At 49.7% G+C, this 16621-nt stretch overlaps 1 protein-coding gene across 4 annotated transcripts in view; it reads right to left on the bottom strand.

Moving 5' to 3' along the window:
- Positions 1–16621, bottom strand: part of TVP23A (trans-golgi network vesicle protein 23 homolog A) — a 31992-nt gene that overhangs the window by 7744 nt on the left and 7627 nt on the right. The window lies entirely within an intron of this gene.

Genomic DNA, 16621 nt, shown 5'->3' with positions numbered 1-16621 from the left:
CTCCAAGGAGCCCCGCTGTGAAATTCCCCACCTGACCACAACTTTCTCTCTCACCAGCCAGGGGCAGACCTTCACCTCTGCAGGGATCCCCCACATCTCCTGACCGCTCCACATCCCCCCCTTCCCTCCACATCACCGAAGAACCTTCTTCGTTTCTCCACTTTTAACAGGCGGTGCTTCCCACTTGATAGCAAAGCCCTCACCCTCTGCAGGCCAGGTAGGAGCCTGGAGGCTGACAGGAGGAGGGGAGGACAGACGGGAACAGAAAATGAGATTAATGCAAGGGTGGTGAAGGTGGGGAAAATCTGTGGGTGCCTGGATGGCTCAGTGGTTGAGCATCTGCCTTTGGCTCAGGGCGTGATCCTGAGATCCCGGGATCGAATCCCACATTGGGATCCCTGCAAGGAGCCTGCTTCTCCCTCTGCCTGTGTCTCTGCCTCTGTGTCTCTCATGAATAAATAAATAAAGTCTTTTTTAAAAAGGCGGGGGGTTGGGGAGAGTCTGGCTGGGTTTCTGTTTCAGTTCAAATCCATTTTCATGGATCTGGGACCCACAACTGAGATCTTCCCTCTTGGAGGAAAGCGCGGCCCAGACCCAAATTTTACAAGGAAAGCCCTGCTGTACACTGGATTCGTAAACTCTGGCCCAAGAGCCAAATCTGGCCCACTTCCTGTTTCTGTAAGTAAAGTTTTATTGGAACGCAGCCATGCTTATTCATTCACTCGCTGGCAGTCGGAAATATTTACCCAGAAAGTATGCCAATCTCTCTGCTCCAGAGCTATCCTGAACAATGATGAAATTAGGTGCTGTTCAAAACAAACCCAAATAAAGCAAATTGCTACTAATGGCCCCTCCCCACCCCCAAAAAAAGTCTGCTTTCAAAAGCTGCAGGGTGAAATCTGGCTGACTGGCAGGAGCAATGGATTGTACTAGAAATCAGAGTAGTGTTATCTATGGGGACGGCTGAGGGGACAGTGCCTGGGAAGGTACGGAAACAGGGCTCCTGGACACACTCCCATATCTTTTTTAAGATTTATTTATTCATGAGCGATACACAGAGGCTGAGACGCAGGCAGAGGGATAAACAGGCTCCATGCAGGGAGCCCGTCGTGGGACTCGATCCCAGGAGCCCAGGATCACAACCTGGGCCAAAGGCAGATGCCCAACTGCTGAGCCACCCAGGTATCCCCCCACATTCCTATATCTTGATCTCATGTATATACACATAACAAAAGTCCAAACCATCTATTCAGATTAGTGCACTTTATGTACATCACACCTTTAAAAGTTTTGATTGAAACCACTACCCAAAGAGAAATCTTTGCAAATCACCCTAAAAGTTCTAAATGTGATCCTGTCCAGCAATCACACCACTCAGAGTTTACCCAAAGGGGTTGAAAACTTGGGTCCACGCCTGCAACAGGACACAGATATTCGCAGCAGTGTTATGCATCATTGCCCCAAACTGGGAGCAACCCAGGATGTCCTTACCAGGTGAATGGACAAACTGTGGTGCATCCCACACAGTGGCATATTACCGAGCACTAAAGGGAAGTGAGCTCTCGGGACGCCTGGATGGCTCAGCGGTTGAGCGTCAAGCCATGAAAAGACAAGGAACCTTAAATGTGTATTACACAATGAAAGAAGCCAGTCTGGGATGGCTGCATACTATAGGACTCCAACAGTAGGACATTCTGGAAAATACTATAAATACTATGCACACAGTAAAAAAAATAAATAAAAGGCTGCCAAAGGTCAATAGGGGAGGGAAGGGATGAATAAGCAAAGCAGAGGGGACTTTCATGGCAGTGAAACTACTCTGTATGACACAATAATGGTGGGTCGTTGTCATTACATGTGTCAAAGCCCAGGCAATGCACAGGGATAAAACTTTACATAAATGGCTTTAGGTAACAATGCTGCGTTGGCTCAGCATTTGTAATAAATATAAGACACTAATGCAAGACGTTAGTAGGAGGAAGTTTGGGGTGGGGGGACTTATGGGAAATCTGTACTTTTTGCTGTTTTCCTATAAACCTAAAAGTACTCTAAAAAATGGACACAGGCAGTGGGTGGGGGTGGGGTTGTATCTAAACACTAAATAGAGTAAAATCAGGGGAAAAAAGGTGTCCCATAAGCACACATATCTTCTTTCACATAAACTTTTTTCCCCCCCATAAACTACTAAAGCAAGTCTGATCCGAGAGGAAAGGCGGGTGTAATCCTAAAGTCAGCAAGGATCAAACAGCATCCTAAAGCATTGTCCTTCATTGCACTGTTTAAATTACTTTGAAAACCCGTGCTCTGGTTTTTAAAGACTGTCTCTGGCTTTAATTCCTCAGCAAACAACCTATTTTAAGCTCTCTTCCTTTAAAAACCTCACTCTCAAAAAATAAAAAATTTAAATAAATAAATGAATGAATAAATTATAAATAAATAAATAAATAAATAAATAAATAAATAAATAAATAAATTTAAAAAAAACCTCACTCTCCAGACACTCTGGGAAGGTCTCTGCTTTTCACCAGGACAAAGGTTGAGGAAAGACTTAACCTTTCCTCCTTGGCTTTTGCCACTTAAAAAAACCCCAAACATCTGAGATGATGCCTAGGATCTGCTTCCCAACAAGCTGAGGCCCCAGAGTGGATGGGGGAGAAGAGGAAGTCAGCCACGTGCTGATCCTGACAGAGGCTCACTGTTCCCCATACTTTGAAGTCAATCTGAATTTAAAAAGTAGAAAAACAAATCAGAGGGACCCTCCACTTTGCATTGAGGCAAGACATCTTTCAGAATAAACCAAGCCCATGCATGGGCTGATATTCTGGGGGCTCTCTGTGGTCAACATAAAAAATCCAGACCTAAAAATCCCCAATTGAGTAACTGGCCATCACAGTTGGATGCATGAGGAAAATTTCAGAAAGCAGGTCCTTCCTTCTGGACTTACCAGTTCTACTGCAAACAAAACAAAACAAAACAAAAAAAACCAAACATAGTGGGGAGACGGGGAGAGGCCACCCCTACTTGGAACATAGATGCGCACCGGGCCCCCACCTGGACAGAGTGGGCTGTGAGAGCCAGAGCCTACCTGCGCATTCGCACGCCATCCTTGCCCTTGCAGGTACACTGCCCCGGACAACGTACTACCATCCAGGGCCTTGGTGTACTCATCTGTGAAGTGGGAGGACAACATCAACCCTAGGTGCCTGAGGTTCCCAGAGAGGAAGTACCTAGGCCACCAGGCCGGAGGGGACCTCAGGTGGCTGTGGCTGCTCACTCCAGTTACTGTCTCTCATTCATCGTCACAATTTTTGAGAGAAGTGACGGGGGGGGTGGGGGGGGCGGGAAGCCTTGGCCAGTGGTGCTCTTTTTGGACATCCCGTGTCAGAGGTTTTCCCCCACTGTTAAAAATGAACAGGGTGCTGCTGTTTATTTCTTCAGCCCCAACGCCCACTTAGAGTCAGGTGGCTCTTCCGCTCACGGTGGCGGCCGCCAGGAAGATGCGAGAGGAAAGGGACCCCCACGCGCTGGGGGAGACAGCTAAGGCACCACCTGCCCCTCCCTCAGCCTCTCCCCTTGCCTGCCGGGACCTTGTTAGAAATGCAGGATCAGGGGATTTCCCCCCCCCCCCCCCCCAGACCTCCTAAGCCCAAATCTGAGTTTTAACAAGACCGCGGGGGGGACTCACAAGCCAGGGGCCCTCCTCCATCCCATCTGCCAGGGAAACTCAGCTTAAGGAACAAAGCAGAGGGAGGCTGGAGGGACCCACACCTCGGAGAGCAGAGACCCCGATATGGCCTGCTGAAGCCCGTGGGCCTGGCGAGCTGCGGGGGGCGGGGGGGGGAACATCTGGGTGGAACCTGGTTTTTTTCCTCTAGAACGCCCCAGAGGCAGTGTTAGCACCCCTGTCCTTCAGACTCTGGCCTCTTGCTTCAAATGACAGCACGTCCCCCTCCACTCCTGGGATCTCAGCCCAGGACAGGCAGGTTTGCAGACACCTAGGATGTCTGTGTCCTCACTGCTTCCATTCAAAGGGCAGCATGATAGAGGTCTGCGTGTGGACGCAAAACAACCCCCCCCCAAAAAAAAAAAAAAAACAACAACTAAAAAACCAGACTTCCCTCTGGTCACCAGGGTTTTAACTCTTGTTTCTGTTCTTTATTTCTTCTTAAAGAGACATCCCAACTTTAGAGGCTGGACAGGCTTAGTGGCAAATCCAAGTGAACCCCCCAGGGCTGAGTCAGCGGGGATGGGGAGCTGCTCAGCCTAGGCTGGGCCCTGCTGGGGGGGATCCTCCCCTCTTCTCCTGGGGGGGGGCACCTCAACATGGCCCAGAGTTTTCAAAACACCTAGAAGCCAAGGAGCTGAAAAACCTGTCTTCGAACAAAAACTTGGCACATGCATGTTCGTAAGAGCACTAAAGGGAAGTGAGCTCACCATCCTCAAAAGGTGGAAACCCGTGTCCCTCACCAGATGAACAAAGTGTGACCAACCTGTCCACACAGTGGGACGTTACCCCGCTGTAGACAAGAATGAGGCAGGGACGCGCGCGACCATGAGGACAGACCTGGAAAACATGAGGCTTAGTCACAGAAGCACAGGTAGTGTAGGACTGTGCTGAGAAGAGGCCATGGAGGGGCAGGTGGGTAGGACGGCCCGGGGCCTTGGTGTGGGCTGGTAGGAACGTTCTGGAGACAGATGGTGGTGATGGTGGCACAGCAGTGGGAACCTATTTACCACTGCTGCACGGTACATGAGAAAATGATGAAGACGGGGGTGCCTGGGTGGCTCAGTCGGTTAAGTACCTGCCTTTGGCTCAGGTCATGATCTCAGGGTCCTGGGATCGAGCCCCATGTAGGACTCCCTGCCCAGCAGGCAGCCTGCCTCTCCCTCCGTCTGCCTCTCCCCCCTGCTTGTGTGTTCTCTCTGTTAAATAGTCTTTTTTTTTTTTTTTTAAATGGTGAAAATGGTAAATTTTAGATTAGGCCTATTTCACCACAATAAAAAAATGTGGCAAAAGTTAAAAAAGGGAATGAAGCCATACTAGCCAATGCTATAACATGAAGGAGTCTGGAAAATATGATCGTGAGCAAAAGCAGCCAGGTCACGTACTGTAGGATCCGGCTCATAGGAAACATCTAGAAACAGGCCAATCTAGGGGGATGGTGAGCGCCTGAGAGGCTGCCTGGGGCTGGGGGCACAGGGGGGTTTGTGTTTAATGGGGATGGGCTTCCTTTTGGGGGTGACCAAACGGGACTGGAACCAGATGATAGTAACGGCTGCACACGTCACTGAATTGTTACTTTAGATGGTGAAAATAGTCCCTTTCTCATCATGTATATTTAACCGCAATTTAAAAGCAAGAGAGGGATGCCTGCCTGGGTGGCTCAGTGGTTGGGCATCTGCCTTGCGCTCAGGGTGTGATCCCGGGGTCCTGGGATCGAGTCCTGGGTCGAGCTCCCCGCAGGGAGCCTGCTTCTCCCTCTGCCTCTGTCTCTGCCTCTGTGTGTGTGTCTCATGAATAAATAAATAAAATCTTTAAAAATAAATAAAAGCAAGAGAAAAGAAATGGAGGAATGAGAGGCACAGCTTTCAGGAGTTCTGCAGGAAGAAGGCAGGGCAGGGGAGCAGGGGGTAGTGGGCACAAATTCAGGCACGCGCACACACACGTCAGCTGCCCGGGTGCAAACCCCAGCACCACCCCTGGAGACCTGTGTGACCTCGAGCAGGTAACTTCACCTTTAGGAGTCCCAGTTCAGAGTCAGGGTTGCCAGGGGCTTCCGGTCAATCACAGTTCACGTGAGGCATGTTCCCTCCCTCAAGTTGTGCAGCCTGAGAGCCGCTAGCGGCACCAACTGCATGCGCCGAGCTGCGGGGAAGATCCCAGAGAACCTGCAGGGCTCAGGATACAGCCCGGTGGGCGGCGGGGCTTCAGGAAGTGCCAGGCGTGACCAGAAATCACGCGCTTGTACTGGGGTGCACTCCTTCCACCAGCAGAAGCCCCTTTGCTGCACGGACAACTCACCTGGGTCTCCCGTTAAATCAGGATGCGGACTCAGAAGGCCTGGGGTGGGGCCTGCACTTCATTGAGCACCAGGTGATGCCGCTGCCCTTGGGGCCGCAGGAAGAGGGGAAAGCAGTCGCCCTGTATTCCTTCCTTCCCCCGGCACCGCAAGCAGGGGTGGCTTCAGACAGAAATTTCTCTCCCACAGCCTGGAGGCCAGAACTCCCAAATCACAGTGTGCACAGGGCGGGCTGCTGGAGGGCTGCGGGGGAGCCTCCACCTCAGGCCTCTCGCCCACCCGACCTCCTGATGGCAGCTTAGGCCTCCTCGGCCTGTGGCTCCTCGCCCCAACCTCCGCCCCCAACCTTCTCCACGGGTCTGTCTTCACAGGGCTGGCCTTCTACAAGGACACCAGCCACGCTGCAGTAGCAGCCCCCCTCCACCCGCCGGCTCCTTTTAACTACGTCCACAGAGACCCTACTTCCAGATAAGGTCACCTTTGGGGGGGGGGAGCTAGAACTCCCACCTGTTTTGGAGAGGAGACAAGTCAGCCCCTAACACCTACCTTGGTGTAGCAACAACTGAGCCCAAATAAGCCAGGAGCTAGAGAGGAAGGAGCTAGCTAGGAAGGAGCTAGAGAGACGTCCTGCAGAGGAGGACGTGGAAGCCCAGGGAAGCGAACCGTCCCAGAGTCTGAGCAAAGCAGCATCGAGGGCGCAGGGGATGGCAGCTGGAATCAGGCCCCCCTCCCGTCTCCGGCTGGGCGCCCTCTCCGGGGAGGAAGGTTTGCAGGAAGCCCTAAGGGCTAGCAGCTGCTTTGAGCCCCAACTCAGCCCAGAGCTTCCGCGCCGCCCCAGCTGCCCCGCGGGGAGCCACAGATCAACGGAAAGGGGACCCATACTTGCTGACGACAGTGACCCCGGCCCCCAAAATACGTCCACTAAGAGATGGCAGTCCGGGCTCACCTGACGCACATCATAACCACAGAGCCTGGGGGCTGAGGCAGGACACGCACCCGGATTCCTGGCCCGGGTGGAGAAATGCGCGCGGTGAGGCCGGGGGCAGCAGGGAAGCCATCGGAGGCTGCAGAGGCTGCCAGAGTCGGGTCAGGAGGCTCAGAGGCCGCCTGCTAGGGGCGCCCCGTGGCGACGGCGGGCCAATCCGAGTACCAAGGACCACGCACCTTCCCCCGCGAGTCACCTAAGTCAAGGGGCCCTCGGCGCCCACCCCCGAGGTGCGAGAGGACTCCCCACCAGAACGCACCAGGGTGAAGGGCACGCGTCTGACGCGCCTCGTGCCTTTTCTCTACAAAGTACACCTGGCAATGACCTGCATGCCGACGAGGGGAAGTTTCTGGATCACTTCGGCTCACCAATGAAGACCGAATGACAGGACTGGAAAGCATCTGGACCATGACCCCGAAAGGACCCAGGGGTGGAGCCGCAGAGGACCACCAGGCACCATCCCGGGGTCCTGGGATCGAGTCCTGGGTCGAGCTCCCCGCAGGGAGCCTGCTTCTCCCTCTGCCTCCCCTGGGGGAAGCATGCCCCCGCCCTCTGAGGCTGCTCCCCCAAACAGCCACACCCGAATCTCATCAAGCCTCCGGCTCCAACTACTAATTAGCAAGAAGTAGAGCGGCCGAAGGAAAACACCGAAGGGCGCGACTTAAATCCAGATCCCAGGAAGCTCTACAGAACGCCAGCATGATGGCAAAGGGGAAGAAAAGACAGGGGGCAGCCGGGGAGCCCATGGGTTAAGGACCTAAGGAATCCAGCAGCCCATCGCAACCTGTGCACGTTACTGCACTGCAAGCTCCAACAAATAATACAAGTTATGAGACAATCAAACTCCAGGCCCCAGCTGGATATTTCATAGTATTGGGGGATTATTCATTATTTTCAAGTGAGTTGATGCTATTAAAGGTGATGCTAATCGAGGTGTTGGTTTTAAAACTGAGTTCTTGGGACACCTGGGTGGCTCAGCGGTGGAGCACCTGCCTTTGGCCCAGGGTGTGATCCCGGGGTCCTGGTATCAAGTCCTGCATCCGGCTCCTTGCATGGAGCCTGCTTCTCCCTCTGCCTGTATCTCTGCCTCTCTCTCTGTGTCTCTCATGAATAAATAAAAAATAAATAAAAATAAATAAAACTGAGTCCTTGGGGGTGCTGGGGCGCTCAGTTGGTTAAGTGTCTGACTCTTCATTTCTGCTCGAGTCACAATCTAAGGGTTGTGAGATTGAGTCCTGGGTCAGGCTCTGCACTGGGCATGGAATCTACTTGGGATTCTCTCTCTCTCTCCCCCTGCCCACCTCACCCTCTCCCTCCTCCTCTCTAAAAAAATAAAACTGAGTTCTTTTCAATATGACAGAGTATGTTTGAAGTGGCGTGATGTCTGGAGGTTTGCTTCAAAACGATCAGAGTATAAATGAAAGATTGGTCCTGAGTCGATCATTTCCAAAGCTGTGTGATGGGTACACGGAGTTCATTATTCTATTCGATTTGGCATATGTTTTGAACTCTCTATGATAATAGGGAAGCAGATGACTGCCTTGCGAATTTCAGTTCTGCCATTTACTGTGTGATCTTAGACAAATGACTTAACTTTCCTGGTCTGGTTTCCCTGCAAAATGGGGATAATCACATCTACATCATAGCAGGGCCTGGAGCACAGTAGGCGCTCTCTAGACACACATGCATTTGTTCCTTCTTTGGGCGAGGCTCTGAGATGCTCCCCAATGACCCCAACCTTCTGGTGTGTACACACTTGTGTAGTCACCTCCCACAGTGAACCAAGGCTGGTCTGCCTGCCTGATAGAACAGACTAGATGTGACCATACGTCACTGTTGAGACCAGGTTATAAGACACTTTGGCTTTCCGTCTTAGTCACTTGCTCTCTCGTGCTCTCCCTGAGGGAAGCCAGCTGTCGTGCTGGGAGCAGTGCTGGGGACAGGCCCACATGGCAAGGAGTTGGGGCCTCCAGCCAACAGACGTGTGAGGGCACCATCTTGGGAGTGGCTCCTTCTGCCCCAGTTGAGCTTTCAGATGACCTCAGCCCTGGCCGATCACTTGACTACAGCGTCATGAGACCCAGAACCAGAACCACCCAGCAAAGAAGTAGAACTCCTGTGACATTTCAAAACATATTTGTGCTTTCTGGCAACAAAAGCTTATGCCAGATCCAGTCTGAGTAGTTTCCACATCCAGATTTGGAACTGGCTCCTCTCTAAGGAGCCCTGGGTTCTTTGAATGGCGAGAGAATCGAAGACCAAAATCTGGGGCCTGGGGTGCAGCTAAGAGGTGGTGGAGGAAAAAGAAAAAAATGCCACTTCTAGGCCATCTTTAGTAGTGACAGAGCTTGAAAAAAAAAGTCTTTTTATGAGACAACACTTTTTTTTTTCTGCAGTATTTCTGCCAAAAATCATCACTTGGCTTTAACCATGGATAATATCAGACAGACCTACGTTTAGGTACATTTCTCCAGAAAGCTGGCCTTAGTTCTTCAAAACAACCTATGTCATGAAAGATTAAGAAAGGGTAGAAATATCCCAGAATAACTAGATGCAGTGGGCAATCCCGGTTGGCATGCATTCACACCTCCATACACACCTATGCACACACACACAGCAAAGTGCCAACAACTGGTGAACCAAGGTAAAGCGAAGTCCTTTGTACTATCCTTGCTGCTCTCTGGTAAGTTTGAATTTATTTCAAAATAAGAGGTTTAAGTCATTTTAAAGATGTTGATTCAAAATATTATTTTCTAACAACATACTTCGTTGCTGTGATTTTCTTCCTCAGGCATTCCATCAACCATTGCATTGAAAGCCGTAGGCTTTGTCACTGCTGCACATGCGATTTTATTATTTGCAGGTCGGTGTTCACTTTGGCAGGACATATACTAAAATTAGAATGATATTGTTTGCAGATCATTTCAGTACCCCAAACAATTAATGCTAAAATTAAAACGGTAGTTTAAATTGTCCAAGGGCATAGAATTATATTTGCAACCCACATATAGTTTACGTTGATTTTCAAAATTGTTTAAGAAATAAGTACATTGAGGGACACCTGGCTGGCTCAGTGGGTGGCTTTTGTGGTTCTTGATCTCAAGATTGTGGGTTCAAGCCCCACACTGGGTATAATAGAAATTACTTAAAATTTAAAAAATATATATTTAAAAATAAAAGAAGTGAGTTTAATAAATGAATAGAGCTGAAAGCAATGCCACCACATTTGTTAAGCACCTACTATTTACCAAGCTCATGTGGGTGAAGTGCAGTGAACAAATGGACCAAGTCTCCCCCTCCCCCACACACAAACATCACCAGTGTCTCAGGAGAGGCAAAGAAGCAAATGGGCAATTTCAACTCAGTGTGAAAAGTATCATTAATGAGATAAGCAGAGTCATAATCAAAATAGTCAACAACTTTACCCCAAAGGTACAGATGCAGTGAAATGCCAGGACACCTGCACCCCAATGTTCACAGCAGCAATGTCCTCAATAGCCAAACTGTGGAAAGAGCCACAATGTCCTTCGACAGATGATGAATAGAGGAGATGCGGCCTATATATATGATGGAACATTACTCAGCCATCAGAAAGGACGAATATCTACCATTTACGTCAACATGGATGGACCTGGAGGGTATTACACTGAGTGAAGTAAGTCAATCAGAGAAGGACAATTATCATATGGTTTCACTCATACATGGAATATAAGAAATAGTGAAAGGGATTATAGGGGAAAGGAGGGAAGATTAGGGAGGAAGACAAACCATGAGAGACTCCTAACTCTGGGAAACAAAGGGTAGTGGAAGGGAAGGTGGGTGGGGGTTTGGGGTAACTGGGTGATGGGCACTGAGGAGGATGCTTGATGGGATGAGCACTGGTGTTATATGTTGGCAAACTGAACTTACTTATTTACTTTGTAAAAGATTTTGTTTATTTATTCATGAGTGACACAGAGAGAGAGGCAGAGACACAGGCAGAGGGAGAAGCAGGCTCCATGCAGGGAGCCTGAGAGGAGGAGCACCTGGGATGCTTCTTCGCAGTGATGAGAACATGTTCTGGAATGAACCACCCAGGCATCCCTAAAAACCACCTTAAAGGGGTGACATTTGTGATATATGATTATATCTCTGTTAAAACATAAAGAATTTTTAAGACTATTTGAAGATCTAAAGGACAAATTTGTCAGCAGAGAGCTCAGTGTAAACCAAGGCCAGTGGAGGGTGTGGGGGGTGAGCAGGAATGTGGAGGGCTCAGGGTAAGTGGTGTCAGATGTCCACACACAGCGTGAGCCCTGACCCCTCAACCCCCTAATGGCCTCAGGAAGTTTGGGGAGAAAACCCCACCATCACAGAGGAATTCCAACTCAAGGCCTCTCGCTCCCCAGGAAAGTGGAGGAAATTCTGCTGTAGGATCAGTGTTCACTCCCCGCTGTCCTCAAGGGGTGGGAACAGGGAGTGTGTGTGTGTGTGTGTGTGTGTGTGTGTGTGTGTGTGCGCGCGCGCAAATGCAGGTGCTCAGGGCCGAGCTGGGCAGGGAAGTAAGTCCACCAGAGCTGGGTGAGGGCCGGGCTCACCCAGATGGAGCAGATCCCAAACTCAGCCCACTCCTGCAGCTCTCACAGCTTTCCCGAGGAAGCCAGCAATCAGTTACTTGTTTTAAATGATTTCATTGCATCATATTACTAAGTGAAAGAAGCCAGTCTCAAAAGGCTGCATACGATGATTCCAGCTACCCAACGCTCTGGAAAAAGCAAAACTATAAAGACAGGAAAGAAGATCCGTGGCTGCCAGGGGTTGGGGGGAGGGAGGGATGAACAGAGCGCAGGGAATTTTTAGGGCAGCGAAGCCAGTGTGTAGGATATGCTAAAGGGAATGTGCAACATGAGACCAAACCCTAATGTAAAGTGTGCACTTTGGGTGATGATGTAGGTTCGTCAACTGCAGGAAATGTTTTATCTGGGGGGCGGGATGGTGATTTGGGGGAGGCCGTGCATGTGTGGGGGCAGGAGGCTGTGGGGACATTTGTGTACCTTCTCCTCAGTTTTGCTGTGAACTTAAAACTGCTTTTAAAAATAACATCTTTAGGGGCACCTGGGGGCTCAGCAGTTGAGCATCTGCTTTCGGCTCAGGTCATGATCCTGGGGTCCTGGGATTGAATCCCTCATAGGGCTCCCCACAGGGAGCCTGCTTCTCTCTCTGCCTGTGTCTCTGCCTCTCTCTCTCTCTCTGTCTCTCATGAATAAATAAAAAAAATCTTTAAAAATAAATAAAAATGATGTCTTTTTTTAAAATCGGAGTTCAATTTGCCAACATATAGCATAACATTTGGTGCTCATCCGGAAAAATGACATATTTTAAAAATAAAAAAAATACCACGACAACAATGTATTGGGGTGAAATTCACATCACATAAAATTAACCGTTTTAAAGTGAACATTTCAGTGTCATTTAGAAATTTACACTGTTGTTCCAAAACCGTCCCATCCTTCCAAAGTAAAACCCCAAACCCCATCAGGCACTCTCCTCGTTCTGTCCTCCCTGCAGCCCCGGGTGATGACCCAACTTCCTCTTGTCTTTGGTTCACCTACGCTAAGCAAGTCAGGTTTCTCATGTGACCTGTTCCAATTTTTTAAAATTAAAATTCAAACTCATTTAAAATACTTCCCCAGCCTAAGAGAGTGTGAGGCTCGGAATCTGTATCCCTGACTATCCTTTTGTAATTCCTTTTCTAGAGTATTTTAAAATCCAGGGGAGAGAGACATCTCTGTAGTGAAATGCAGGGAAAATGTGAGGATCCACGGCCTTGACCTGTGGCTGTGTCTGAGTCATCCTGAAAGCGCTTTGCTCCTGTGACGAGTGAGGAGTGACTAAGTAGCCCTGGGACACCCAGGGCTCGGCTCCTGTGTGAGGATTCCTCCCAGGGCTGGAGAAGGGCCTGCCCCAGGCTCTGTCTCCTTGAATTCCAGCTCAAGTTCATTGCGTTGGTCTTACTAAGGAAATGTCATGAGCATCACTCGCCAGAATTTATAGCTAAGCTCTGTACCAACACAATACCCCCCACCCCGTGCCAAAGAAGGTGATCACACGCACGCACGCACACTCTCACACTCTCACGAACCAGTGCGAGCATTCCTCCTTCACTCACAAATGGACAATCCAGAAAAATCTGCCACGTTGCTCAGGGCACAGCAGAGTCACGCTGCGGGAGACTTTCATACCCATCTCAACATGTAGTCAGCATCCTCGGGGATGGAGCCCGAGAACCCCAAGTCATGGCCCTTCCTTGAGTTCCCCCGGGGATGCTGATGAAGTCAGGACCCCAAGACCTGCATCGAGGCCCCACTGCTCCCAATCATCTCCCTCCGACCTGGGAGTCTTGAGCCTGCAGCTTTGCACCAAGTCCCCTGACGTGTCCCTGGTGTTCAGCTGGTCCAGGCCACCCGCATCTTCCACCTACACCCTGGCTCCACCAGCCCTAAAATACACACCCTGCCCCAGGGCCTTTGTGCTTGCTGTTTCCCTGCCAAGGCTCTCCTCCTGTGCCTTTTCCCATGCCTGGCTCCTCCTCCACATTCGGGTCCCTTGGTTCAAATGTACCTCTTCCAAGAGGACACTTCTGAGCCCCCCTAATCTGAAGGAGCCCCCCATTTGCCCACACACCCCTCTCTAGGGCTTACCCCTCTCTGAAGTTACTTTGTTTATGGATATTTGCTTAGATGGTCACTGTATTCTCCTTAATTAAAATGTCAGCTCCGTGAGGGTCAGGACCAGGCCTGGCTTTTTTTCTCTGTGTCCCCCAGAATGGCGTTCAGCACACAAACATTCTTGAAAATTTTTGTTGATTTTTTAAATTTTTATTAGATTTTATTTATTTATTCCTGAGAGACACACACAGAGAGGCAGAGACACAGGCAGAGGGAGAAGCAGGCTCCATGCAAAGAGCCTGATGTAGGACTCGATCTTGGGACCCCAGGATCACACCCTGAGCTGAAGGCAGACACTCAAGCGCTGAGCCACCCAGGCATCCCTTTTTTTTTTTTTTAAATTAGTTCCTGATTTAGTGAATACATGAAATGAATGCAAGAATAAGCCAGTGGTTCTCAAAGAGGAAGGGATTTTGTATCCCCCCCCACACCCCCCCCGCGATATCTGGAGACATCTGTGGTTGTCCCAGCTGAGGGACTGCTACTATCTAGTGGGTATGGCCAGGAGTGCTGCTCAAGACCCAACAGTGCGCAGCACCGCCCCCACACAAGGAATGTCTGGCCCCAAATGTCAATGGTGCCAACCCCTGAATGAATGAGTGAGTGAATTAGACACTCCCGGTCCACGAGGTCAGCCTGCCGTCCAATATCAAACATCAGGGAACCTGAGCGGCATCCCCAAATGCCTTCCCTGACTGTGTGGGTCCCACTTCAGCAGAAATCTCCTCTCGGTGATTTTATCGTTGGCTGGGCTTATGCAATTTCAAGTTAACGAGAAATAAAAATAAGGGGAAGTTAAGCTGCTGTAGATGTAAGGAGTTAATTTCAAAATATGTAATTCCGTGCCCTAATCAAAGAGAACTGAAATTCGCCTAGTTCCCTGATTCTGCGGGTTATTTTCCTTGGTAATCATGGACCTTCCTCAAAACTAAACAATCAGCTCTTGGTGGGACCTGCTTATGTGTTATTATTTCTACATTTTTAAAATACAGCTTTCAGAGTGCGGAGTGAGGGGCAGCACGACCTCCCCAGGGACACCAGGGACAGGGGTCTCACTTATTGAGACTTCCTGGAAATACAGCAAAGAAAAACCAAAATTCCTCTCCTCAGAATGTAAGAGCATGGGGTGCGTGCATGCGTGTGTAGCAACAGAGCTGCACCTGCCTTGCATGTGGCCACCAAGGCTCTGTCTGTGGTCACCTGCTAAGTGCGCCTTCCTTACCTCCCACCTCGCCAGCTTCCCTTGCGACAGTGTCAAACACAGAGGTGTCCCGAATGCTCTGGGTCCCCTCAAATGCACATTTAATTTACCCAAACCCAAATCCAAACCCCAGAGAGAGAGAGAGAATAATCTCATCAAGGTTCTCAATAGGAGTGATTCTGCCCCTACGGGACTTTTGACCACATCCGGAGACATTTCTGGTTATCACCCCGAGATGGGGATGCATTGCTAATGCTGCTAAAAATCCTACAATGCACAGGATAGCTCCCATAACGAAGAATTATCCAGTCTAAAATATCAATAAGTGACGAAGTTAAGAAAATCTGCTCTAAGGGGCGCCTGGGTAGCCCAGTCGGTTAAACATCCGACTCTTGATCTTAGCTCAGCTCTTGCTCTCAGGGGTGTGGGTTCAAGCCCTGAGTTAGGGTCCACACTGGGCATGGAGACTACTTTTAAAAAAGGAAAAGAGAGACCCTTGGTGGCTCAGGGGTTGAGCGTCTGCCTTTGGCTCAGGGCATGATCCCGGGGTCTGGAGATTGGGTCCCGTATTGGGCTCCCCACAGGGGAGCTTGCTTCTCCCTCTGTCTCTGCCTCTCTCTGTGTCTCTCAGGAATAAATAAAATATTTTTTTTTAAAAAGAAAGAATGAAAGAAAAGAAGAGCTGCTCTAAAAATTGGGAACAATTCTGCACTCTCACGGACACAGGGAAAATGTAAAGTATTCCCCAGAGTAAGCATAAGATGAAAGCCCTGAACATTCTGCTCCCACGGCTCATCTCTGAGCATCCCTCCCTACATGAGCATCTGGCCTCCTAAGCAGAGTGTAACACAAGACTCAGACTCTAAGGGTTCAAATCCCCATCCTGCAGCCTCGTAGTGGTGTGGCCTTGAGCCAGTCACTCAACTCTCTCCATCAGTTTATTGAATCTTCAAACAACTAAAAAAACCCACAGTATCCACTTCACAGGTTTGCAACACAGATTAAACACATCATTATAACTCTGACACTCAAAACAGCATAGTACGTGCTGGTTAAGTCTTTGTTACTGCTCGTACTACTTTCCATTCACTATAACTTCCCCTCAAACAAGCCAACGATTTCATCTATGGCTCATTTTTGAGGAACAGCTTTTGCATCCAGCATGGGAAGAGAGAGACTTCTTGAGAGACAGAACATTATTCTGTGTGATGAGCCCATCAGGGATTTGCAGGGGGTGGATGAGGACCAGCCATGGAACACGGACCCACCAACCCACCAGCCTTGATAATTAAGACCAAAATCAGATCTAAGAACTCTGCCCACGGTAGGAGGAAACCATCCTACTCTGAGTGGGAGGCCACTGGATCCCATGCCCTTTGGGTCTAAATGAATTTTGTAAAGACAGTACCTTGGAAGTATAAACAAAACTTACAAGAGGAGAGTCTCCAGCTCCCTTGTGACCTCCTGTTCCAATTGAGAACCCGCCTCCACCCTGGCCCTGCCCACAGTAGCAAGACACAGAAGTCACCAGTAGGCAGATAGGAGGTACCGTTCATGGAGCCCACACAAGGTGTCAGGGGTCCCGCCCAGCCAGTTATATACATTTGTCACCTCATCTAGTCCTCTCTATGCAACCTTATGAGGGAGCCAACATCATCCCCATGTTACAGCTGAGACAATGGGAGATCCAGAAGGTTCTCTGATCTGT

This window comes from Vulpes vulpes, chromosome 3 (genome assembly GCF_048418805.1).
Source record: "Vulpes vulpes isolate BD-2025 chromosome 3, VulVul3, whole genome shotgun sequence".
NCBI classification, from domain to species: Eukaryota; Metazoa; Chordata; class Mammalia; order Carnivora; family Canidae; genus Vulpes; species Vulpes vulpes.
The sequence above is the reverse complement of the archived record's forward strand: the minus strand, read 5'-3'. Positions and strand labels throughout refer to the sequence as shown.